Source organism: Vicugna pacos, chromosome 4, assembly GCF_048564905.1.
Source record: "Vicugna pacos chromosome 4, VicPac4, whole genome shotgun sequence".
NCBI classification, from domain to species: Eukaryota; Metazoa; Chordata; class Mammalia; order Artiodactyla; family Camelidae; genus Vicugna; species Vicugna pacos.
In genome coordinates, this window is record NC_132990.1 from 58,679,002 (window position 1) to 58,706,334 (window position 27,333).

General features: G+C 48.8%; 1 protein-coding gene across 3 annotated transcripts in view; it reads right to left on the bottom strand.

Moving 5' to 3' along the window:
* PTPN3 (protein tyrosine phosphatase non-receptor type 3) overlaps positions 1–27,333 on the bottom strand; it is a 129,074-nt gene that overhangs the window by 82,703 nt on the left and 19,038 nt on the right. For 2 of the 3 annotated variants that reach the window (XM_072959883.1, XM_072959882.1), the window contains exon 1: positions 14,939–15,230. The exons of the other annotated variant lie outside the window; for it this stretch is intronic. The gene's annotated coding sequence lies outside the window, so the exon portion shown is untranslated. Of the gene's footprint in view, positions 1–14,938; positions 15,231–27,333 lie in introns of those variants that run through there. 3 annotated transcript variants of the gene reach the window in all.

Sequence of the window (27,333 nt, forward strand, 5' to 3'; positions counted from 1 at the left end):
ACCCTTGGTCACCTCCTCACCCTTCCTGCCTTCACCCAACCCTGCTTCCTCCTCTTCCTTGGGCCTGCCCCCAGCACCCAGCACCAGCAGCCCTCCTAACACCACCGCCACACCTGCCACTCCTCCCCCAGAAATCCCGCTCTGAGGCGGGGCTGCCCCGCCTGACACTCTCCTGGCCCACAGACCCAGGGTCCAGCCTGACTCCTCCACGCCCCAGCTGTGTGACTGTGGGCAAGTTACTGAACCTCTTTGAGACTCCACTTCCTCCTCAGGAAAGTGAGGTGGACCCAACTCCCAGGGGCTTCTGAGGGCTCAGTGAGCTGGTGGTCCCCACCTTACAGGACACTCGAGGTTCAGGGGACCCCTCCCCTCATGGGGTCCTCTTGAGGCTGATTCAACACGCCAACAGCTCTGAGTGTCTCAAACCCTCACCATGGGATGGGCCCCCAACTACTGGCTCCACCCAGCCTCACAAGGCTCTGCTGACGGCACCCTGATGCACAGGGAGAGATTTCTTTATCCTCTATCTCTATAAATCTAGACACCTGTCCTCTCCTGAGGGGCGGAGAAAAGCAGGTCTGCTCTGGGATCCTGGCTGGAATTTCCATTTCCCCTCTTGAACCCTCCACCACTGCAGACATTCACAGCCCAACTCTTACAGCTGATGCCCAGATCCAAATTCCCAGTGCTCACCCTGTCTGCGTCCCTATTACACCTTCTGAAGATGTTCCCAGCATTTTCACTCCAGGTCCTGTGGGCTCCCTACGCCATCTTTCCCCATCCATACAACACTCGCCCAGGCACCTGGCTCAGGGCTCGGTCCTCCTGCTCCTTCAGTCACAGGGCTTGATGCATTCTTTCCACATGCACATTCTGCCTTCATCCCTCTATGATGCCCCAGGCATTTAATAAGCCCCAGCTGTGGTTAGGCACCGTGGTGGGTGCTAGGCTTCACAGGTGAGTAAGAGGCTGTCTCAGGTCCCTGCTTCCTAGGAACTCAGAGGAGAGTCAGAGAGAGATGCATGAATAATCAAATAATCACCTTTCCGTGGGGGAAGTGCTGTGAAGACAGGTGTGTGCCACTGGTGGCTGGGGCCTTGTCTAGGGTGTGACCTCAGCTCAGCCCAGGATAGAAGGAAACAGCTTTTAAGGGGATGCTAATTGCAAAACTAGACCTTAAAGGATGGAGTATCAAACAGCACAATCAAATCACTCAATACTTATCCCAAAGCCGGTGGGGGCCCCTACTGCCCCTAGTCCATCACCCACATTCAGATTCCAGCCTAACCCTCCGGACCCCAGACACCTGGGTGCACTTGCTCCCCGGGGCCGGTCAGAAAGCCACCCAGCTGCGCTTATCCGCTTCTTCTACATGCTCTTCTCCAGGAGCCTCGCCACCTAAGTCACGTTCCTGACCGACGCCCCTAAAAGCGGTGTCCAGACTAGCGGCATCAGCATCCCCAGGTGCTGGTGAGAATGCAGACGCTCAGGCCCAAGCCCAGCCCGCGGAATCCGAATCTTCTCATACGCGCCTTGAGATCTGAGAGGCCCTGCTCTCCGCCCCAATTCAGCTCCCCCAGGCCTTCAGCTTCCTCCAATTCACTCTGTTGCCAGCTGCCACCAACACCCCAGCAATGAGCTGACAGCCCACCTCCTGAGCACCCACCCCCTCGGCGCCACTGACCTTCACAACCACCGGCCGTGGCACCGCCCAGCCACACCCTGCCCAGGGCAGCACTCGGGTCACAGCTCTCTCCATCTGAGGCCTGGGCTCCACCTTGGACAAATGTCATCCTAGGGTCCTTCTGTCAAGCTCACTGAGAGGGACAGATGGCAGGCAGTGACTGAGAACCAGTCCTTCCTGAGTAATTTGCACGTGTCACCAGGAGAGGCCCTCCTGACTGGGGAGTCTCCCCCCGACCTGGTGAGGTGGGGGTGCCTGTCACTCCCACCGTGGAGGTGAGGAAATCCAGATGTCAGGAGGCTCCCGGAGGTCACAGAGTTAGTAAGGGGGGGTCTGGAGACAACCCCCGGCTGCACCAAGAGGGTAGCAGCAAGCACGGCAGCCTCGCGGAGAAAACTCGGTAGGAGGAGGTACACCTGCATTTCCACCGGGGACAGTCGTTTCGCTGGGGCCTAAAGGGACCTAGAGATGAGGGGAAAAGTGACAGAGGACCAGTGGGAGAGGCAGGCAGTGGCCAGCTCATGAAGCCCTTCAGTGACGGACTACAGGGCTGAGACTTAGGAGCAAAAGGAGCAATGACGTTCTCGGAGCACGGCGGTCCCAAAGGGCTACCTCCTTCCCTGACATCCATCGCATTCCCTCGCCCATGAACTTGACCCCTCACCATGTGGGACATGCGGCTCCGACCCTCCTGAAGCAGCAAGCGCAGCCGGACTCTCCCAGGCAGCCCACCCTCTCCTCTCCAGGTGGGAGCCCAGCCCCCGGGGACACCTCCACCAGCTAATTTCTCCCGAATGGCTCCTCCCCAGCAAAGCCCTGTTAAGAGTCATAATACGGCCCTATGTGCCCCTCAGCAAGGCCCAGCTGCCAAGAACCCTTCTCCTCCGGCCCTGTGACTAGGCTCCCCTTCCAAGCCCAGCCTCCCACATCAAATCACCAGTTTCCACCCTCACCTCCAAGACGGGCTGGACGGGCCTCCTGCCCCTTCAGCCCACATCCGGATGGGGCCCTGGGGATGGCGCTGAGTAAGGGACAGTCTCTACCCTAGGGAAGGACACAAGGGTGACCCCGATCCTAAGTATGTACCCCTTCAGTGGGGAAACATTCTCACTGCCCCCAATACATTCGTGTACCTGGACCTACAGGGTAACTCTTAAGAAACTGAAGCCCTTCTTAGTCTCTGAAAATGTCTTTTAGTAGCAAATAATCACTGCCACAAGAAATCGGCTTTATGATAAAAATAATTTAACATTAATTTTGCTGAAAACAGAAAACATTAAAGTTATAAAACAAAATTTTAAAATTCGTGCATTATTTATTGACTGAAAACATGCTGGTAGCACTCTGCGAAACACAGATCTAGAGTCCAGCGACACAACGTGTGGTCTCTGGGCCACAGTCTCAACCCGGCCTGGGAGCTTGTTAGAGATGCAGAAGGCAGGGCCCACCCCAACCCCTCAAATTAGAATCTGCATTTTAACACTAAAGTGGGTGGGGGAGGGAGTGGGGAGCCCAGGCTTAGAGCATATGGTTTGCAGGGATGGGGGGAGAGATGGGGAAAGTAAGCCAGCTGGAGGCAGGTTACATGGAACCTGCAGAGGAGAGGAGCTCCCAGGGCTTGTGTAGGGAGCACTTGCAGGCAACAGTGTGAAGCAGATTTAGATGTGAGGGGCCCGCTGGGGAGAGAGGCAAAGTGGAGGCAAACGGGAGAAAAGTGTGAACCTATCCAGTGTTAGCAGGGGGTTGGGGGGGCGGAGAGGAAGAGCGGGCTGGAGGAGGGGCTGAGTTGTGGTGGGTGGGTCTGCCCAGTGCAGGGGTGCACGGACTGAAGGGAGACTTGGACTGAAGGGAGACCTGGGGGTTTCTGAGCCGAAAGAGTGTGTCACTTATGGAGAGAACATTCTCAAGGAGGAAGGTGCAGAGCTCTGCTTTGGACATGCCCGCGCAGAGGGCACACAGGGGGCGATGTTCAGATGTGATACCCACAGAACTCGAACTGCCCAGAGATGGCCAGGCTGGAACAGGCCTGTGAGCCCCTGAGGGTGGGATCGAGTGTGCTCACCCAGGAAGGCCTGCAGGGTGGTAAGCGCAGAAGAGAAAGGGGATGGACAGCAGAGGGTGAGCCAGGGTAGGCACGGAGACAGGAGGGGAGCTGCATCACACAAGCCCCAGCACGAGGCCATCGGCACAGGGACCAAATGGTGAACCGTCTGAGTCGTGTGAACCGACTACTGGTCTTGACAAGTGAGTGGTCCCTTGTGTGTCCCAGCACAGCAAGGGTAGTGTTGCTCGAGGGGCAGGTGGGGAAGCCTGGGGGCCGCCAGGCTGGGGGCCGCAGGCAGTAGATGAAGCTGCGATGGCTAGCTAATTAAATGCCCAAACCCCTCACCTCCAGTTGCAAGCTCTCTTAGGTCAAAATTATATCCTTTGGTATACCCATGTTCATGGCAGCGTCACTTGAAATAGCCAAAAGGTGGAAGCAACCTAGATGTCCACTGACAGATGAATGAATAACAAAATGTGTGTACTTTCAACAGAATATTATTCAGCCCTAAAAAGGAAGGAAATTCTGATACATGTGACAATGTGGATGAACCTGGAGGACACTAAGCTAACTGAAATACACCAGTCACAGAAGGACGAGTACTGCATGATTCCAGCTATCTGAGGGGCCTAGAGTAGTCCACATCATAGAGACAGGGAGGAGAAGGGTGGTTGCCAGGGGCGGGGCCTGGGGCAGAAGGGAGAAATGAGGAGTTAGTATTTAATGGGTACAGAGTTGCAGTTTTGCAAGACGAAGAGAGTTCTGTGGATATACGGAGGTGATGGTGGCACAAAAATGTGATGTGCTTATGCCACCAAGTTGTTATAGACACTTAAAAATGGTTAAGATGGTTAATTTTATGTTACGTGTATTTTACCACAGTTTTTAAAACTATGTCTTTCTTCCACTATAGGTATAGAAAACCTGACCTCCTGGAATTGAACAGTATGTCTGTGTCACGAGAGGTAAGAGCAGATCTTTTTCGGCGAGTGTAGACTGCTCCCCTGGCAGGACTGGCAGTGAAAGGGAGTAACGGGGTGCTAACCTAACGGAGAGGCCAGGCTTGGAGGCTTTTTTTTCCCCAACTGATGGGACAATGGTCTTCAACTGCAAGTGGAGAGGTAAGCCTGGGCCAGAGACACTCCTTTTCTCAAACTGGAAGAAAGGAAGGAAAAGGAGAGAGCCAGAAAATGAAGGAGGGAGGGGAAAGGTGAGGAGGCTCCCTCCAGACGGCCCTGAGCATCCCAGGGCCACGGTGGTGGGGTCATCTGGAGAGGGGAGGGCAATAGAGACCCACGGAAAGTGGAAAAGTCAGGCTGGCTGGTGTGGGAGCAACAGGGAAGGATGGCGGGCTGGTCGCCGGCAGGAGGGAGAGCCCAGCTGACCATAAGACACAGAGCACACTGTCTGAAACGATCACTAGGCCTGGGGCAGAGGTCCTCAAAGGATGGTCCCTGGTCTCTGGACGAGCAGCATCACCAAGGAGCTTATCAGAAATGTAAATTTTGAGGCCCCACCTGAGAGTCTGATTCAGACCCGCTGAATCAGAAACTCGGGAGTAGGACCCAGAAGCCTGTGTTTTAAGAGGTGATTCTGATGTGCTAAAGTTTGAGAAACACTAGTATGGAATACAGAAATTCAGCGGAAGGTATATATCATCTTCTTTGTGTGAAAATGAAAAAAAAAATCAGTCTAGCAACTTCTACATAAAAGTGCAAGAAATGCATAATTGCTTCAATACCAACTCAGCTTATTTCTATAGTAAGAGAAATGCCAAAGGGTGTTAACAAAATGATAGAAATACACAGTCCATTTAATAAACTTCCTTAGATGACACCTAGAAAACACACACAAGATCTGGGAGGCTGGAAACTATGTGGGTACCAGTCCCTCCTCTGTGACTATCTGTGTGCCCCGGACATGCCTCCGTTTCCCCATCTGTAAAGACAGGGAGCTGGAAACGGTTCTTCCGCGGTCCCTTCCACAGACACTGTGTGATGCTCTCTGTCCTGCAAAAGATGATCTCATACTCAATGCTTTTACACAGCTGTGCCAGGGGAGGGGGCGAGTGGGAGGCGTTTTTGACCAATAAACATAATATTATAGTTAACTAGAAAACTTCCCAAAGTTCAGTCAAGTGCTAGTATCCTGCATTCTAACAACTAGAAACTCTTTCACTAACTGGCTTTACCATTACAGCCACCAATGCCTACAGTTACAAAAACACCATACTGCACTGGACCGTGTTCTTAAAGTCCACAGGACTGGGATGCCTCCCCTCCAAAAATCTTTCCACCCTACAATATAAGCCGACCTTGGACATACTGTGAGTTCCATTCCAGAACACTGCAATAAAGCAGACATTACAATAAAGTAAGTCACATTAATTTTTTGGTTTCCCAGTGCATATAAAAGTCATGTTTACACTATACTGTAGTCTACTAACTGTAGAATAGCACTATGTCTTTAAAAAACAATATATGTACCTTAAGTTAAAATACTTTATTGCTAAAACATGCTAATCATCGTTTGAGCCTTCAGTGACTCATAATCTCTTACTGGTGGAGTCTCTGAAATATTGTGAGAATTGCCGAAGGGTGACATAGAAACACAAAGTGAGCAAATGCTACTGGAAAAACGGCACCGAAAGACTTGCTTGACGCAAGGTTGCCACAAAACTTCAATTTGTAATAAAACATCATATCTGCAAAGCATAACACAATGAGGTAGGCCTATATTTTTTAATCCAAGAAGGCAGGGTTTGTGTTCTTTTTGCCAGGCAGAAGGTGAGTTAAGGAACTGAATTAATCTGATCACAGGGCCTGCCCCTTGTGACCGAGTGTCTGGGCACTCAGTACTGCAAATTGAGGCTTTCTGATAAATGGCCCTGTATTGGCCTTGTTACTGGAATCCCTAGATGCTGGTTTCCTGCCTCGTCTCTCTGTATCCAAGTCCTTGTCTGCACCTTCTAGTCATTCAATGCCCATCCTCTTGCGTCTGGGTCCCCAGTGCCAGCTGCTTCCCTGCCTCTGCCAAAGGCCAGCGACTCGGTTCTGATCTCAGAACTAGGGCTGGGAGAGTGACCTGGGTGTTTGCAAAGAAAAGACAGGTGCAAGTGTCAGCCCTGCGGGGGAGGGGGTGGAGAAGATAAGATCTAGGGAAACTCTGGTCTCCTGCCCCACCTCACTTCCACACCCCGGCTCTCAGATTCCATTAGAATTGGGTCAGTAGGAAGCACAGCTGGCTTGCACTTCCCCCTGTGCATCCATCACAGACCCCATCCCTGCTCCTCCATCCAGCCTGGGTCAGTAAGTGATGTTCCAGGCTCTCGCAGTCCCCGTGGCAGGAAGCAGCAGGGGAGGGGAGGGCTGAAACAAGGCTGGTGGAGCAGGAGCAGGGCTGGGAGGGGCACGCCAAAGAAGGTGCAATCACAGAGGGGGCCAAAGCCAGAACATGGGCCTGGCAGGCAATGCCAGGGAGATTAATTTGTCTTTGTTCAGGTAGAAAAGTCCTAGTGCTAGAGGGTTTCCTAAGCTGATCTCTCGGCACTGATTCCCAACCTCAAAGTCACATTTAGGTAGAGTGACCACACATCCTGATGTGTCTAGGGTAGCCCCAATTGAGGCTACTTGATTAGATGCAATTATTAATATCCTCCCTCATTTATTCTCAAAATGTTCTGGTTTGGATGACACACTTTAGTTATCTTATTCTTGGGCTCCTAGGCCTGCGAAGTCAGAGCCACTGTTGGAGAAGGCTGCTGCTCAGTGCTGGCACGGACACTCAGGCTGCATCCTGCCTTCCTCAAATGTTCCATTCTCCTCTCTAGCATCCCCGCCAAGCCACAAACCATCACCCAGCAACTGCTTGTACACCTGCAGAGACAGTGGGCTCACTATCCCCAGAAGAAGACTCTCTTTTATGGGGAAAGCTGTGTTGTAAAAAATAGCAGGATAGATGAATGAATAAAGATGTGGTATATCTGTGTATGTGTGTGTATATAGACACACAGTGGAATATTACTCAGCCATAAAAAGAACAAAACCTTGCCATTTGCAGCCACATGGATGGATCTAGAGGGTATTATGCTTAGTGAGATAAGCCAGACAAAGGACAACTACCTTGACTTCCCTTATATGTGGAATCTAAAAAACAAAACAAATGAACAAATGAAACAAAACAGAAACAGACTCATAGATACAGAGGACAAACAGGTGGTTGCAGGAGGGGAGTGGGGTGAGAGGCTTGGGCAAAATAGGTAAAGTAATTGAGAGGTACAAACTTCCACTTATAAAATAAATAAGCCACGAGGATGTAATACACAGCTTTAAGAATACAGTCCATACTACTTGTAATAACTCTGTAAGGGTTATTACCTGTCGGTGGTTACTAGACTTATTGAGCTGATCATTCCACAGTGTATGCAAATGTCAAACCACTATGTTGTTCGCCTGAAACTGACATAACATTATACGTCAACTACACTTCAACTAAAAAATGCATAAAAATAAAAGTAGCAAGGTTCAAACCTATGCACAGTATGGTAACAACTAAACAACAGCACCCTTCAGTGAGGAAAGGAGTGGGAGAGGGGGAAACTAGACAACCTGCTGACTCTTCCCTCCCACCTCCTTCCGTCTTTACTCAACAGATGTTAACGGAGTGCGTTTGATGTTTCAGTGCACTGAAGACACAATGGTGAGTTAAAACAGACTCAAATTGAGGACCATTCTACCAAATCACTGGCCTGTACCCTCCAAAAATGTCAAGGTCGTAAAGGACAGAGAAAGGCTGAGGAACTGCTCTGACTGAAGGAGACTAAAGAGACATGACAACTACATGCAGCGCAAGGTCTGGGGTTTTCCTGGCTACAAAGGACACCATCAAGACAACTGGCAAAGTCCGCAGGGCTGTAGATTAGATAACAGTATTGTATCAACACTGAGTCCTTGATTTTAAAAAGCGTACCGTAGTTACACAGGAGAATGTCATTGGTTTTAGGAAATACACAGAAGTATTTCGGGGGGAAAGGAAGAGTCTATAAACATTCTTCAAATGGTTCAGGAAAAAATAGAGAGAGAGAGAATAATAAAATACATGTGTTAAGACGGTAACATTTGAAGAATCTGGGTTAAGGGTATATGGGAGTTCTTTGTTCTAGTCTTAGAACTTTTCTGTAAGTCTGAATTAGGTCAAAATAAAAAGTTACAAGGAAAAAAATGTCTCAAAAAAAGTGTGTGTGTGTGTTTAAAGAAAGAAAGACCCCGATTTCACAGAGCTCATAGTGCAGCTGGGGAGACAGGTACTAATACAAATAATTACACTCATTAAGCGCAAAATTGCAACTGTGAAAAGCACCGTAAAAGGAGAGAGCTCTGGTGGTATGAGCATTTAGAGCCGGCAGTTTTACCCACATCAGTAAGGCAGTTGGGGGGGGGCGGATCTGCAATCGTGGAGCCAAGGCCCAAAGCATGAGCCAATTTGGCGGGGGAGGGGACACACGAAGGTTGCAGGCTCTCACTGGCTCTGTGGCAAGTGAGGTGAGAGCAGAGAAGGCACGGGGACCAAAGCAGGCACACAGGGGCCTGTGGTGGGGTGGCCAACATAAGTTCTGTCTTCTATTCTAAGAGCCATAGGGGTTGGTTTGGAAAGACCCGCTTGGCCGCAGCAGAGAACAGGCTGGCACAGGAGAGGCACGTGGGGTCCGCCGTAGCAGTGGTACTGATGCGGGCTGCCTCCGTGAAGAACATCGTGAATGATTTTTCTTCTTCTCTCTGACACCTTCATTCTCTACAACAACCATGGATGAACTGGATAACCAGACAGGGGGTGGGGACGGCGGGAGGGGAGCAAAGTGGGCAAGGCCTGAGCTCAGGCTGTCATCTTCCTCACTCTGGGCCCACCAGGGGTTCGGGTCCACGGACGGTTGACAGCTGGTGGCTGCCTCTCTCACCAGGACCCTCCAGTCTAGACTGAGGCTGACTCACCTGAGGGAAGCAGGGCCCAGGGCCGGGTCTTCGCACCCCTCTCTCCAAGTCAGACCAGTGCCTTTCATCAGCACGGCATCCAGCTGGCCCTGGCCCCTTTCTGGGCCTGGCTCCTGCCCCTTGGAATGTCCCTTTAGCCCCGTGAGCTAGGACCTGGAGCGCTGCCCTGGGAGCAGGCCATCACTGGAGACAGCACTCTTAGCATCGACTGCTAAACAGAGCGCCTGTCTGCGGGTCAAGGGCCCGACCACAAAGGGGAGGGGACCCTTTTCCGTGCCAAGTACTGCCTTAGGGGGTTTTCAGGCATTAGTTCTTTTCAAATGGTCAATTTAACGGAAATAGGTTCTATTATTATCCTCATTTTACAGTCAAATATTTGTCTAGGGACAGACTTGAGTTCAAATCTTGGCTGTCCACGTAGAGCAATGTGCCCTTTTTGTAGTCACTTAATCTCTCCAAGCCTCAGTTTTCTCATCCCATCTGTAAACTGGGGCTGGTAAATATTAGCAAGATGCTGGAGCTAGAAGGTACAATTTATTCCCTTTGGAGGCTCCAATAGCCTCAGTATGGAAAATTCACTTCAAACTACACATTGCTTAAATATTTACTAAAAACTTGTGTATCCTGACAGTAAATCATGGGACCTGAATTTTCCAGGACTATTCCAATTTCAAATCCTCTGTCCTAACTTTCCACATAAACCATCGAAATGTCTCAAAAATTCCACTCTCTCAGTATCCAAACAACACCTCCCAGGCCTCCTCTTGCACAAAGATGCAGCACAAACATTCTTTCTGAGATGACAGATCCCAATCTTTGGTTCAGAAAATAGAGTCAGTGGAGCCCCGCTGGCCCCCTGAAGGAAGCGGGGTCAGGGAGAAAAATCCGGGGCAGTCAGCACTCCATCACCACTCTCAGACTGGCTGCTTCCCAGCACATCCATGTGAACCGCAGCCAGGAGAAGCTGTAGCACGATCAGAGCATCATCCAGAGAGGGACACAGACTGGGGAGATGAGTTCTGCCCCCACCTGCCTACCCAGGGACACGTACCCAGGGAGGCAGCATGGCCCAAGGGTTGCTACGAAGACTAAGTGAGTGAGTAATGTTTGGACAGCACTCAGAACAGTGCCTGACGGTCACTAAGTACCACATCAGTGTTTAATAACTAAAACCAGAGGTATCCCTGGCAGACGGTGCTCATGCCTCAGAGACAGCCCAGAGGCATCGCTCCTATGCAGGGGAAACAAGGAGAATGGGCACTTACTCCTGGGGTGAGTGAGGCCAGATCCCTGTTCCACAGATGGGGGGGTACACTAACTATAGGGGGTGGGTCCTGCATTAGTAAGGTCAAGAGGCTGGACCTGGGAAGAGCCACCACTCCTGAAATACAAGAGGTCTCTTTATGCCTCTGAGTCTTTGCATCGGCTGTTCTGTCTGTCCCCTGACTAGTATCTTTTTCTACTTTAAAGGCTGAAGTCAAATGCCAACTACTCCCTATGGTGGTCCCGAATGTCCATCAGAATGAATGGCTGCCTCCCCTGGTCTCTCTTGCAACCAGATTTATATCCTTTTCTTTTTAAATTGAAGTATAGTTGATTTACAATGTTGTGTTAGTTTCGAGTGTACAGCAAAGTGATTCAATTACACACACACACACATACATATATTCTTTTTCAGATTCTGTACCCTCCTTTAAAGCAGATAGATAGATATTTGGCACAAGCACACCCAGGTGCATACACACACACACACACACACACACACACACAAAACGTCAGTCTTCACAACTCTGCCATGAATCCTTCCAAGACAGGGGCTCAGCTTTCATCTCTATAACCCAAGGGCCTGGCACACAGGATAGGTTCAATAAAGGTCTGAATTTGTTGTGCTCACAGCTGGTCTTCCCCTGGAGGCAGAAGGCTATTACAGGTGCATACATAACCAGAAGCTATGTAGATGCAAGATCTCGGGGTCTTGGAACCCAGGACCTGATCAGATTTCAGCCAGGGACCTACCAAGCACTCCCTTTAGTTTGTCCTCAGGTAGACGAAAGGAGACACCTGTGAGATCAGAGTCTGCAGTTGCTGGGACCCAGACCCAGTGCAGAGTGGACACTGGCCAGGTCTGGTCTTGTCTCTATTAGAGCTGGTAACAAGAGCTTAGGCTTGGGAAGCTACACCAGCTGGCTGCCTCGCCTGCCCAGCCCGTCAAGGCCAGGGGATTGCCTTCAGCCCCTGAGAAGAGATGAAGAGGGATGGCCCTGCTTTCCAGGACCATTGTCTGATGGAAGGAAGGGGACCACGGAATTATGGTCAATAGGTACTCCCCTAGAGAGAGAGGGAAGGACCACAGAAGGCCGGTCCCCTCCCAGCATGCCACAAACTCTGGGGATGGACGTAGGGTCCATGTTTTCCTGTTCCCTTCAATCCCCAAAACCAAGCCCCTCTAGCAGGTTATGCCCATTTTAGAAAACAGAATCCCTCGTGTGCTTGGACCCGAGGTTCAGAAGGTCCCAGTGTGTCCCTCTTGCTCCTGGTCCCACACCACCTTTGCTAGCTCAGCATCCTCATCTGCAAGAGGGGAGAGGGACCACCCTGAAATTAAACAATATACATGGGACCTCCCAGTTCAAGCAAACAATCAAGGAGTTGGTCTCAATCCCCTGAGACCAATTACCAGCTTGGAACCCCAGCTTCTTTCAGGGATAAGATTCGTCTCTGACCAGGTTCCTGACACTTGAATAGGAATGTTAAAAGCAACCAGAATTCCTTCTCTATGATAGAATGTGGAAAGGAGGGCTCAGGGAAAGGACGGTGAAGCAGTGTGGGATACTGAATATGACTCTGTGTTAACTGAGGTTCTTTCTCCCACCTTAGGCTGTCCCTGAGGGCCTGCCCTCTCCTGGCGGAGAAGTTCCCCAGGCATCCCGGGGCTCAGTGGAGTCCACTGGCCCACTCCACATCCCCACCCAGCACTGCATCTGCCTATAGAAGCAGCTCAATAAATGCTTGCTGAATAGAATGCCTAAGCCACTCCAGCCACTCTGAGATGCCTTTAGTAACTTGAACTTTTACATTCCAGATAATGTCTAATTTGCATACATGAGTTGGTTTTCGGAGATGGCAAATCACCAGAGAAAACACAGGATCAATACAGAGTATTAGGCATGTTTTATTCTACTCTAATTCTCTGCAAATTGGTATTCCATTAACTGCATGTGGGATTTATGGGAGCTCACTATAAACTAGAATATTTAACTAGAATGACCTACTCTCTGTCAGATAATAGCTTACTGTTGTTAATTTTCAACTAGTCAGAAAGGTTTCCAGCTCCCAATCTACTTTACATCTTGATTTAATCATCAGGAAGGCCATCTATTTGGAAGTCTCCGTACAATAAGCAGCCTGATGCAGAAGAAACAGACCTGCCTGTGGAACCAGAAGACCTCAGTTACAGCCCAGCTATACCACATCCCATGTAATTGGCTGCTCAAAGCCTCAATTTTCTCATCTGTAAAACGGGAATAACACCAGAGTCGATGCATGTGGATGCACATTGTGCAGTTCTACAAGGCTATACAAAGGTTGTTTATCACAGCAAAAACGTAAGATGAAATTCTCAAACAACTCAGGTTAATGACAGAAAGCAGGGTGGTTCTGAATTGGTGGCTCTAAAGGGACAGCAAGGGAAATTTTGCTCCCCACCCCCAGAGACAGAGGGGACATTTGGGCATGTCTGGAAGCATTTTTGGTTGGCACAACTGAGGGAGAGGGATTGCTACTGGAATCTACTGGGTAGAGACCAAAAATGCTGCTAAACATTCTACAACACACAGAACAGGCCCCACAACAAAATTATTAAATCCCAAATGTTAACAGTGCCAAAGTTAAAAAACCCTCATCTAAATAATCACTGAAAGTTGGGTTTGGGAGCTTTTTAGAACAGAAATCTTCCTAACCAGGCTTTACTCTCAAGCATCATCTGCTTAAACATTTGCAAGATGGATCGTCTTGCAAAACAGCTCTTTTGGAAGTAAAGCTGAACTGCCAACTTCTGGAGTTTCTGAATGTATAAAACTGCTTTTAAAGAAGATGCTCTCCAATTACAATTCAGCTAAATTGTTTTTCCAAAGATTTCAGTAGAAGTTCTCCTGGGCATAAAGACAGGGTCTGTCACTCTGCCACCAGGCCCTGAAGATGCTTTCCTAATTCTAATTTCCTGGTGAAATGGGAGCCACGAGGGTCTCTAAACGAATTAAATTCACATCACGCCAACTGCTCGCTTGCTTTGTGCTGGGCACGGTGCCAAACACCTCCACATAATTTATCCCACTTAATCCACCCAACAACCCAGTGAGGTGGGCATTACTACCGGCTGTTTGCAGGGGGAGGAAACCAAGGATCAGAGAGGTTAGATAACTCGCCCAAGGTCACCAGCGGACCAAGGGGGAGTCCAACCTGAACGGAGGTCTCCAGTTTCCAAGTCACAAGCTTTTTCCACCACCTCGGAAAACCCAGGTGTCAAGTTGTCTCAACTTCCCATGAATTTTTAAGGCAACCGCAACTTCTCGTAAGTTCAGGTTGCTGAAAATGGGAATTTCCGGGGGACTGGGCGCTCTCACATACACTCCCCCACTGCAGCTGTTTCACCGCAGGTACCTGATAAATCACTCCATATCACCCGCGGAACAGGGAGGATTTATTGGCGCTGGAGTTCGTGCCAGGCCCAGGAAATGCCATCTTTGAAAGCCGAGAGGCGGATTCGCCCTGGGAGCCGAGATCTGGCCGCCGAGCTTGGCTGGCTCCCCGCGGGCTGTGTGCCCACTCTGCGCCCGGGGCTGGGGTCGCGGTGGCGCTGGGCCTTCCCGGGCCGCCGGCCGCTCGGACTCCGCGGGTCGCGTCCGTCCCTGCCGGGTCGGAGCGCACGCCCACGCCCCGCCGCCGCCGCCGCCGCCGCGTCCCGGCCGTTCGCCCGCCCCAGACAGAGCCCCACCCGGCCTGGCCGGCTCCCTCCCGCCCCGGCCCCGCCAGGTGAGCGCGGCCGGGGCGCCCCCTCCCCGCCCCGACGAGTCGCCGGGACCCGGGGCCGCCGTGTCCGCCAGCCCGCCCGCGCGTTCGCCGCGCGGCTGGGGACGGGTGGGGGCGGGGCGGCGCCGATCGCGACCCGGGCCCCGGATCGCCCGCGCCCTGCCCCCGGCCCGCTGGGGTCGCGCCGGCCAGTACCTGCAGCATCCGGGGGCGCGGGGCGCCCAGGTAGGTCGCGCGTGCGGGCGGCGCGGAAGCTCGCTCGCGGCGCGACCTGGCCGCCGTCTGAGCATGCCCAGTGCCGCCCGCGGGCGGCTCCCGCCGGCCCGGCTGGCCGCGACGGGCCCGCGCGCCGGGCGGGGGGCGGGAGCCCGGGCTCTCCTGCGGGCCGCCCCCGCCCCCCACCCGGGTCCAGCGCGTTCGGACGCGTCTTCCAAGGCCACCGGGGCTTTCCTGCAGAGTTCCGTGCGGCCCGGTGTCCCCTCGCGCATGCACGAAGGCATTCGTTCCACAAGCATTTATTGGGCACCTATTGTGGGTCCAACCGCCCCGGTGACTTTATGCCTAGGAATGTCAAGCAGCCGGCGCTCAACAAATCTTTGAAATGAGGAGTCCTGCCCAGCTTGGGTCCTGCTGACTCCCAATGCAGTGCTCTCCTCGTTCCACTAGTAAGCTTTCAGGCTTAAACCTCTTCCCAAGACTTATGGGTCCCTTACCTGATCTGTTCTCCTGCTTTCCTGCAGCCCCATGAGCACCTTTCTGTCCACCAAATACTCAGAACTTGTTTAGCCTCAGGACCTTTGCACATGCCTGTCCTCTCCTGTGTGGGACGTCTTTGCCCAGCTTTTCACGTGGCTGGAACCTTCTCACTGTACTTTACGTCCTCCTTGCAGAGGCCTTCGCTGACCACCTTTTAACTTAGCCCCCTGCTCCTAGACACTCTCCATGTCCTCACTTTATTTTCTTCACATTTATCACTATCCATTAATTCATCCAACAAATAATTATTGATCATCTACTCTGATTCTTCACGTGTGGTGAACAAACAGACAAAAATCCTGTCCCCTGCTGGAGTTTGGCGTAAGAGAGGCAGGGACAGACAATAAACACGCGTGTAAGCAAACTACATAGTAGAAGGTGTAAGTTTTAGGAGGGGAAAAGAACGAGGGTAAGGAGACTTGGGGTCTCGTTGGGGTGGAGCGAGTGCAATCTTCAATGAAGTGGTCAGATCGAGCCCTTAAGTAGGTGACGTTTCAGCCACGCAGATAAATTGGGAATAGCATTCTGGTAGAGGGATCAGACAGTGCAGTGCAGAGGCTAAGGCGAAGGACTGCTTAGGCAATAAAATAGCACGTAGGGCTGACTGGCAGCAGATGAGGTCGGTAACTGCCTTTTCCCTGATTTGCTTACTTCTTATTGTGTATTCACCTCTGGAATTTCAGCTTTGGGGCTGTAGCTCTGCCTGTCTTCACTACAGTGTCCCAGCCCCTACAACAACACCTGGCACACTGTAGGTGCTCAAAAACTATTTGTTTAATGCGTATGTGAATGAAGGGATGGAATAGTCACTGGAACCATCCAGTACTGACCGGTGGTCCAGGGCCCTATTCGGCCCAGGGTCATTCGGCAGCAGCCGGCAACACCTGGTGCCAGACTTCGGTCCTGGTTCCCGAGTCGCACCTCCCTGGGTAGCGCCCCTGTGAAGGTCGCCGCCGGAGCGCCGCGTCGGGGGAATTTCAATCCAGCCAGGGAGTCCCAGGAACGGGACCCGCCCCGCGCCCCGCCCCGAGCCCCGCCCTGCGCCCGACCGCGGGTCGCAAGCAAAACCTGGAACGACGGCGCCCGCCCAGCACCGTTGGGACGGCGGGGAGCGCACTGGGCATGCTCGGAGCCGGGCGGGAGCCCGAGCGCCCGGGAGGAGGAGCCTCCTGGCAGGGCGGGCGACGCCCCCCACGCAGAGCCCGCCGGACCCTCAGCCATTCTCGGTTCCCGCCTCTTAAGTAGAGTGAGGTCTAGGGGCATTTTTCCTCAAAGCCCAGAGGGAAAGCTGGAATTCAGAACCCGCGAAAGGCATTCTCCGTCCTCTCCCAGCGGCTGTGTGTTCTGGGGTAAGCACCTCACCCACTCTGTGCCTCAAATCATACGAATACCCACCGCTTCCGTCTGGGCAGTGTGTGAGGAAGAATGAAACCAAGGACATGAGCATGTTTAGTCCACTTTAAAGCTCCATTTCTTGAGTGTTTACCTCAGCTATCGGTCATCCTCATACCAGTTTGTCAAGTGCTGGGATGAGGAAACCGAGGTTAGTAAACATGAGTTCCTGGAGTTGTCCCAATTTGCCTTCCCGTAGAAACTAGGCTGAAGCTACCTTTTCTGTCCTCACAGTCAACAGTCATTAGCTTAAGCAATGTTCTCAAATTCGAGCTAAAAAATATCCATACACCTAAGGGAAAGACCAGAATCCTTTTAAAAATAGTGCATTTCAAATCACCATAACGGAAACAAAAACAAAAGGAATCTTCCCCAAATAAATGCTCACAAATAGAGGGATGATTAATTAGGTTATGGTATATTTGTTGAAATAATAACGATTTTACACTAAACTCGGCCGTGTTGCAACAGGAGGAAACTGACAGTGCAATGTTAAGTGAAAAAAAGCTGAGAACACAAATACCCTGTTGAATGGAAACATGAGGAAATGTAAATAGTCTGATTTGGGGTAGTGAGGTTGATTTTTCTTTTTAAGTTTATTGTCACGGTGTTGTGTTTGCCATGATAAACATTTAAAAGATAAAATCAAAAATTCTCGAAGTTTTGTGTGTCTAGTAATAATCGTAACAACAATAATCACATATTTTACACATACTCTGTCCTTAACTCTGTACAGTCACACTGTAAAGTGGGAGTTTTTAGCTCATTTCTACAGGAAAGGAAACAATCTAGCAGCCTTTCACAACTAGTAAGAGACGGGGTCAGAATTTGAATGCAACTTGGACTGACTTCAAAGCCAGGGTTTTGGATTTTATAATGGTGCCTCTCTGTGGGGTAGCTTCCCATATTGATCACAAGAAGAACTACATATCATTTCATTTTGTGTCTTTTGCCTTATTTTCTCTACCCTTTGATGTGTTTATAGGCTACAGATTACCTTTAAATGTTCGGGTCTCCTGTTACTGTTTTATTCTTGGGGCCAAAATATTGAAGTCCATCCTTTTAAGTTGTTGCACCAGGAGTGGCATGATGTTATTATCAGCAATGACAGTAGATCTTATATCATAAGCTCCCAAACCTTTTGCAAATAGGGCCTTTGGATGGACACATAATCTTCTTAGTCTGTATGCTTGAACCTAGCCAGATCTAGAGCAAGTAGAGGCCCAGTCAAAAACAGGGCTATACCAAGCCTCAGATAATGGGTTACTGTTCTTGGGCAATCATTTTGGAGGCAGAGTCCCAACCAAATGGAACCACATGGTCCATGGGCTCCTCAGGACTGTGCTGTGATGAAAAAGTAAGACCTAGATCTAATAGCCTGATGACGTTTGCCTATAGAAAGCCAGGGCCCTGAAAGCGGCCCTCCTATTGCTGCTAAGCTAAGAAGAGCCAGCTCTCTCTTTTAATTGTGCTGGTAAGTAGACTGTGCTTGGCCCAGAAACCATTCAGCAAACAACAAGGAACACGAAAGGCCAAAGAGGGTCATTTTACTGGAGAGGAAGATATGCCACAAACCCAATAAGCATCACTGATAAGGACCAGATTCAAACAAGTTAAGAGGAAGGAGATGAACAACTGAATATAGTTATTAGCAGCATTCCCAGAAGCTGCCATTTGGGCAGAAAATATGGTGCCAAGTACTGCACATAGGCAGTTGGCTGGGGGCATTTATAGAAAGAGTTTCCTGGAAGAATCACTGATTGTCATTCGTATGAAGGCTCAGGAAGTCTGGGCACCACGTGGACTGTTTCCAGTAATTTACAAGGCAGGGCTCTCAGCTGAGATGCTAATGCTCATCAATTATTTGTGCTGTTAATGCAAGCTCAGGAAAGGCCCAAGAATCGCTAAATATGTGGGCAAATGGTGCTGTTATAAAGACAAATGTAAAGAATAGGATGTAAAATTATATACATGGTGTGGCTTCAACTGTGTGAATGCTGAGGTTCTAGATATAAAATTGCCATTTTGTAGGTCAGCAATGGTTGAACGCCGGCAACTTCCTGTATTTCAACTTAACAGAAATAGGACTAGAAAGAAATGCACCAAAATATGAATGGTGGCTATGTCTGAGTATTGCATTCATAAGCAGAGATACAAAATACAGAAGGTATCTTTTACAGGTTAAGGGAATCTCAAGTCTTTGGGCATCAATCTGTTGGTATATTTTTATGGTTCCCTAAGTCTTGTTTTATGGTAAGTGTGTTTCTTCTATTATCAGGAGAAATGAAACAAACTTGAAAGTTGGCAAGTCAAAGAAAATGAGGCAAAGGGAGGGAAAATGGCTACTCTGGAACCGTACAAAAATGTGAGAGGTTCCTTTCACAGAGGCCTGTCCACAGTGGTGCCTGTCCAGTGGTGGCAGATGGTGACAGGATGTCTGTCCCTGGCCCAGGAGGGAGAGAGAGGAAGAAATAGTCAGTGATCAAGTCAGGAGCCTGCGGAGACTTGTTAGTCTGACTTGGGACACCCCCCCCTTATCCCCTCAGCTTGTGTTGTTGGAATTCTTGAACCTTATGGATTTCACTTTGAGAAACACAAATTTTTAAGTGTAAAGTTTTAGCTGTTGAAGAATGTCTTTCCATTGCAAATTATCACTGCCCAAGGAGGAGTTTTGTCTGTTAAACTGATGAGCAAACTGAACACAAGTACAAGAGCAGAGAGGAGGTGATCGTTGTTCATTCATTCATTCATTCATTAGATATTTATGAAACACCCACTGTGTGTCAGGCACTGCTCTAAATGCGTGGGAGACATTGCTGAACAAAATAAACACCAATTTCTGCTCCTGTGAGTGTGCATTCTACTAGGGCAAGCCAGAAAGCAAACAACAAACATGATAAATAAGTGAATGTTACTGTATGTGTACAGACCAAGGGTAAAGGTGATAAGGAGAGTGATGGAGGTGGGGTGGGTGGGGAGTTACAATTTTAAATAGGATTGAGAAATTTAATCACTTAAGCAAATATTTAAGCAAAGACCTGAAGGAGATGAGGGAGTTATTCATGCAGATATCTGGGGGAAGAATCTTCTGGGCAGAGGGAGTATGCAGTACAAATCCCTTAAGGGAGCCTACCTAGAGTAGGCTAGGTGGGGGAAGATGAGGAAGCTGCACGGGATGAAGCCAAAGAGGTACCAGGGGCCAGAACCTGAGGGCCCTCCCCTTGTCACCCCCAGGAAGGACTCAGCCTTTCAGTCTGAGCGAGACGAAAGCCACGTCAATGTAATGGCTGCCATATGCACTTATCAACACATCAAAAGCTAGATTGTCCCTTTGAATACGGGAACCGAAATCATACAGCAGCCCTCCATTGTAAAGGAGGCAGCCTAGGATCCAGATTACACATTTATTTTTAACATTAACATAGAAACTGAAAAATAACATTGAATGATTATTTCAGAGGGTTCTCAGACCTTCAAGAACACCTGAGTGAACCCTCAGGGATACACAGACCTGAGTTTTAAAAACACCCTTCTGGTGCACATGCTGTAGATACGCCAGAGGACCAAAAGGACCGTAATAGCCCCATCAACCATCACACAGATTTGCTGCTACATGTAAAACGGAAACGTTAGTCTAGGGACTTTGAGATCTGGTTCTGAAGGGAAGAGAAACAACGAGAAATGCAGAGAGTGAAAGTCGGTGTCCTGAACTGTGAACTGTGGCTGGAGATATTTAAGCCATGGCCTGCCCTGAAAGGAGTGGTGTCAGCTTACAAAATCCAGGGAGAATGGGTTTAAGTCTCCCAACCACACCTTGAAGGTTCATAAGCCCGACAACCAAAGGAGAGAGAGAAAAACACCCAGGTGAGGTAGGAGAGTCCACACATAGGTCATGGCTATGAAAAATCAGCAATGATAAAGGAAACACTCAGAATTTCCTTCATAGAAGACTCTGGGGAAAAGAGTCAGAAACAATACCGTAGGCAGCATTTTTAAAAGTTTGATCCAGGAACCCACATATCAAGATCACCTTGGGAGAAGGAGTCTTTGTGAAAAAGCAGACTCTTGGCCTCAGGCCAGACCTTCTGAATCTCTGATTGTGGGACTCAGGAACCTGCATTTTATAATTAACTATAAGAATCTTATGTACACTGAAGTTTTATAACTTCTGTCCTGCGGCCTCCAGTGTATGCACACCAAGAACATGGTCTGAGTAGTGAACTAAGAGGATGGGAAATTTTACCAAGAGACTGATATTGGATGAACGGGACTAAGGACCAGAGTATCAGCTTCTTAAAGAGGTGCACACATGTAGGTGTGAAAGGGGAGGGAAAGAGGAGATAGAGTGCATCCCTTACAGGCAAATAGAGAGCTCTCAGGCTTCCTGCTCTTGACCTTGGCTCTCTGACTCCATCCATGTGACCCTGCTCTCCTGGGGCCAGGAATAAGCTAACCACGTGACTGGAGAGGAGAGGCAGTGATGGTGGTAGTCATAGTGGAGATAATGTTTGCTAAGAGGAGTAGACCTTAAAATAAACACACAAGTATGTAGAGTACACATAAAACTGAAACAAGGAAGGTCATTACCTCCCGAAGAGGAATTAGACAGGTTGGGCAGGGGAGGGATGGGTGTTTACTTTTTGCTATAAACCTTTGTGCACCTCCTGAATTATCTACTGTGGGACATATAACCTATTTCAAAATAAACCAGTTCTCTCTGGAAAAAAAAATAATAGTGTAATAATAATGATGATTTAAAAAAATTATTTTGTCTTACATTTTTGACTCCCCCTAAATTTTGCCAACTAAGCACAGAGCACAGGTTACTTGACAAGTCAAGGCTGTAACTATGACCAGGGCGTGACAATTTATAGCTTGCTTGAAAGAAACAGTCATAGGTCAAGAACCCTTATTCCTGGAAGAGTCGAGATGGAACAGGAGAAAAAAAAAAGCTTTGGATGAAGATAAAAGAGAAGGAAAAATCGTTGCAGTGACCTTAAGATCGAGAATGATGTTTACCTGACACAACTGGTAACAAAAAGGCCAGAGAAGTAAGATGGAGAACATCAATGACCCAGGTTTCAACTGAAAATTGCATCCACGAAAAGATGGTCATCTGAAACCTGTTCAGCTTGGCTGGCCGTTTCATCTCTGTGAGACGCTGGAAAGCTGATCTGGGCCTGGGAGAAAACTGTGCTCCCACCCCCTGGTGACATTTCAAGAACGGGGACGCTGTTCAGCCTGCCCTGTGCTCTGGTGACCTTCTAGTGTTGCATCGATGACACATCACAGGATTTCCTCAACTGCACCCTGGTGTCCTGCTGGGATGTCTTTCTCATTTTTTCCAGGGTACACACAGTCACTGCATCACAGCCCAAACAAACTGTCCAATGATGCCTATGTAAACGTGAGTCACACGTGACGTTAAAGAAATCTGTGTTCAGTCAGAGACAGCAGAGTTCCAAAGGCATGTCATCTTTGCGTTCGAGGTATGGGTTGATGAGAGTCATATGATTTCCTGCCAAGATGCCTGAGGTGTGCCTGGCAATTGACTTCATGGGGCAGCCACCGAAGTCTACACAGATACTGTTCTTCTTCATCCGAAACTTCCCCTTCAGGGTAAAGTTCTCCAGCTATTGTATGAGAAAATGTTACTCTGTCTCCAAGTTTTCACCTCTGCGGGCTTCTCTCAGTTTGGTCTTTGATGCCACCATGTTGCCCAGCCTTGGTCATCCCAGCTCAAGCACAAGCACAGACCTTTTCCTTGTTTCCTGTTGAAGGATGAGGAAGGCCACCCACATCAACCTGCTGAAACAACCCATTCTCCCATCTCTGCCTCTTGAAATCCTACCCATCCTTTAAGATCCATCTCACAAGCTACCTCTTCCTGGATTATCCCGGCTGCTTATAAGCTCTCTAACTCCTGTACTCCAGGAGTTGTCTCAGTTTGACTTCCATTTAGTTATTAACGCACTTATCCCTTTGGAAGGCTCTTGGAAAATCCCATTAACGGGGCCTAAGATCTTCCTGATGCCACTTGGGCTGTGACTATAGTTTCTAAGTTAGGTATACAGAAGACTATGAGCCCATTCTGAAAAGTCGCTTTCCTTTCTGCAGTGAGCAAGAAGAATTATAGTATATGTAAAGTCCAGAGTTTTGCTCTTGAGCTTGATACTTAATTGACCATTAGGTAGATAGAAAAGAGACACAAATAGATATGTAGGTAGGTGGATATGGGAGCAATGTGATCAGTGGTGTCCCAGACAAGGTATTATTAATCTCTGATTAGCTATCACTATGCACTCTCAATTTCTACCTGCAACAATTCAAGGAGTTAGGACATCACCCCTGTGTCTTCACACCTGGGAGTCACCCAGTTGTGCTGGCAGAAGGTCTACAGGTAAAGGACACACCCCTTGGTTGTCTACCTGAGTTTCTGAGTGAGTTGGTTCCATGAGCTGCGTCTTTAGGCAGCAGGACCAGGGAGAACAGGGTGCGTAAAATGCAACATAGAAATTACCAGGGAATAGAGTAGGGGACTAAACCCCACTTAGTGCCTCATGGTTTCAACTTCATTGCAATCTAGAATCATATACAGTCTCAAATGTGGGAAGCTGGCCAATTTTCAGCACTCGTAACGATATTTCATCTTCACGCTGTAGGATAGATGCGTTGAGGGCAGGCTTCATCTTTCAGTTTTGTACAGTCTGAGGAACCAGATTCTCTGACTGCACCAGCAGACTCCGGGGTCCCTCCTTCTGCATTTAGATCCCACTAAATTCACAGTGAACACATTATGTGCAATTGAGCAAGTCTGCTACCCCAACTGTGAACTCTCACATCGTGTCTTCTTATGCCGGGAGCCTAGAAAGAACCTGGAACCTACTAAGAGTATGATGTGAGAGGAAACTAGTGGAAATTGGATCACCTTACTGAGATACTCAAGTCAGGCCAATTCCCTTGACTTCCTAAGGCCAGTGTATTATTTTCCATTACACTTGGTTCAGTGGCCTAAAAAAATGTGCATAATACTAGTACATACTTCTATTGCCAGTTCACATGAGGGAACAATTTCCCAACAGTGTTATCTAGTTTCTTCTCAAGTTCCCTGGGTTGAGGTCAGTCTTTGCAGTTAATGTTGGGTTCCTGACCCAAACACAGCCTGTGCCAGTTATGAAATCAGTTTTCCATGCTTTGGATTAAGAGGTGACCGTGGGAACATGTACAGCTCTGTCTCCAGCTTTGGTGGAGTCACTGAGAACCCAACCCAGTCTGGCTGTCCTGCGCACCCACACGGAAATGGGGATAGACAAGGACTGTCCAGCGGGAGGAAGTGGGCCCGTTCTGCAAAGCCAGGCTAGGCATATGGAGCGGAGGAAAGTATCCTTCCCATCCAGGAGGAAAAATATCTCTTTAGCTATTTATTAAGCAACTGAAGTAATCTTGAAAGCTGTGCTTTATAAGGAAAAAAAATGTGGACTTCATCTAGTCAAATGCAGATAAAGGCTTATGAACAGAAATGGGTTATTTTAGCACTGTTGATCATTGCTAAAAATATGAAATAAAGAACTGACTGAATGTACAATAGTTATGGCCCACTGACGGTTATATAACTCAAAATTATTTCACATGAGAAAATGCTAGTGATGCAGTTTAGATGAAGATGTACAGGTGTATTCATAGCATACTTCAGGAAGAAAAACATTTATGCACATAAAAATGTTTGAAAGAAGTTTCACTAAGAAGTTGAATAATTATTTCTAGGTAATGATATGATTGGGTCTTAGTTTGTTCCAGCTTCTATGACAAAACACCATAGACTGGGTGGCTATAAACGACAAACACTTATTTCATACAGTTCTGGAGGCTGGGAAATCTAAGATCAAGGTGCCGGCAGATTTGGTGCCAGGTAAAGATGCCTTTCTGGGTTCACGGACAGCCTCGCATGGAGGAAGGGGTGAGAGGGTGACTCTCTTTTATTATAAGGGTACTAATCCCATTCATGAGGCTCCACCCTCATGACCTATTCACCCCCAAGGCCCACCTCCAAATACCTTTACACTGGGGATTAAGTGTCAACAGATACATGTGAGGGGAGGGTGATACAAACATTCAATCTAGAGCAACTGGTGATTTTAATTTTCTTCTTCATATTTTTCAAAGCTTCTACCACATACACATAGCACTTGAAAACTATGAAGGAAGTATTTTTAAAAATCTCCCTAACCCACAGCAGACACAGAACTTCAGTTTTGCTCGCAGGTGATGGTACAGGAGGATATTTTTATGTCAGGGTGACTATGGCACTGACCACGGGAATTTCATGACTGTTCTATGGGAGGGTTAAGTATGAGGCCTAAGATACCCATCATCTCCTTCTCATCTCCTTTACCCCAGCCCTGCAGGCATCCTCCTGAGTCCTAGCATCCCCAAGAGCTGGGAAGCCCATGAGCCATGGAAGCGCTTAGCAAGATCGACTGGATTCCTTCATGTAGAAATTTAAACAGGAGAACACAGGGAAAGAAGTGAGAAGACACACAAAGAGATCCCGAGAGCAAGAGACAGCCAGAGGAACTGTGGTCAAATGTCACACTAATGACCCCCCAAAGAGGTGACTTCCTGGTGTCCATACCCCTGTGTAGTCCCCTCTCACAGAGGCCGGGCCAAAGTGACTTGATTTGGCTAATGGGACATCAGCGAACATGCCACAAGTCGATATTTAAGTCACTTGCCCACTGGGGCTGACCCCCATGGAACCCTGAAACCACCATGCAGTTAAGAAGCCCTGGATAAAGGACTCCATGGAGAGAGGCCCAGTCATGCCAGATTTGTCTCGGCTGAACCCAGAGAAGACCAGTAGAAGAACCACCCAGCCAACACACGGAATCATCAGAAAGTAAACAAAACAAAACAAAACAAAAAACCATCGTTTTCAGCCACTAAGTCTTGAGAGTGGTTTGTTTCCAGCAATAGGTAACTGGGGCAGCCACAACCAGACTTCTGCAGCTGAGGCCTCCGCCTTGCGTTCTTTCGTTCCCAAACTGCTTTTATTCCTGGCTCGCCTGGGCCCAGCTGACTGTCTATTCTGGGATTCTTTGAGATTTCCGTCTTCCACGTTGGTCCCTATCGTCATACAGCAATGCTAAGGCAGGAGTTATCAAACCCCAGCATCCAAAGAGCAGAACCAAAATGTGAGTATCTTTAAGGGAGGGATGTTGTGGGTCCTGCTTGCCATTACACCCCTATTCCTGGAATGATGTCTATCACTCCAGCATAGATAAGACCTTAAGAGATATCTGTAAGTAAATGAACAAGCAGACCTTGGGAATTTGTTTAAAAAAGCAAATTCCAGGGCCCCCTCTCTGGAGATGCTGATTTGTTTGATCTGGGTTGGGCCCGGCAAACTGCGTGACTCTTAAGCTGCCTGAGCGATGCCGAGGCAGAAGGTGTATGCGACACGTTTTCACCATTATGGCCTCAAGTTATCCTTGCAACCGAAAGAGGCCAAAGTGACCACTTTTCTAGCTGACTGTGAATCAGAGTCACCTGGGCAGTGAAAACTCTTGGGTGACTCTGATGCAGCTGATCCACAGTCTGAAGCGCATTTGGAAACCACTGGCCCAACCAGCACAATTCTCCGAAGGTCATTTGGCAGCCAAACACGCTTTTCTCATTCCCGAGAGCAGAGAAGACACACTTCCTTAGTTAGACTGTCTTGTGCGAATCTTTAAGGCTTTTTGAAGAAAAGTTTTTGTGATAACCATGAGAAGTGTTTGTGAGGGACTCCTTCTAAGTCTAATGGTCTCACCTGCCAAAGAGATGTTGGGAACACCTGCCTCTCAGATGCCGTGAGAACTAGGTGAGGTAGTGATGATGCTTCCAAACTGAACACACCACACACGTGACTCGTCTCTGATCATAAATATATCATGCCAGGGATTCCAATATTTTATCTATTTTTAGATAATCAATCAGGATTCATTGTGCATTCTCTTGTTCTCCTAAGGAAGGGAAAGCCAGACCTTTGGAACCCCTATTTAAAGTGTTTCAAGGACAGGAAATCCTGGCTACACTTCTAATTCCTCCACCTGGGGTTCAAAGCTGTGCACCCTGAGTCCCAAATCATGTTGGTCTCTCCTTCTCCTGGCCCCTGGCCTTCCCCTCCTGCTGCCCCCAAGTGTCAGCCCTTCCGAAATGCTAATGCAGTCTCCTATCACTTCTGTCACTAGCCCTGGCTCAAGCTATGCTCTGTATCTGGAATGTTCTTTGTCATGTTTCATCCCCACTCACCTGGACCTTTCCTGAACTTTGGTGTCTGCTACTATCTTCCACCCTCTAGTCAGACAGAATCAACCAGCCCCTGTTACTAACGCCCACTGAACATTTATCCAAGGTCCTGTGTCACTCGGTGGCATTTACCTAAGTCTGGAAGTCTCTGCCCC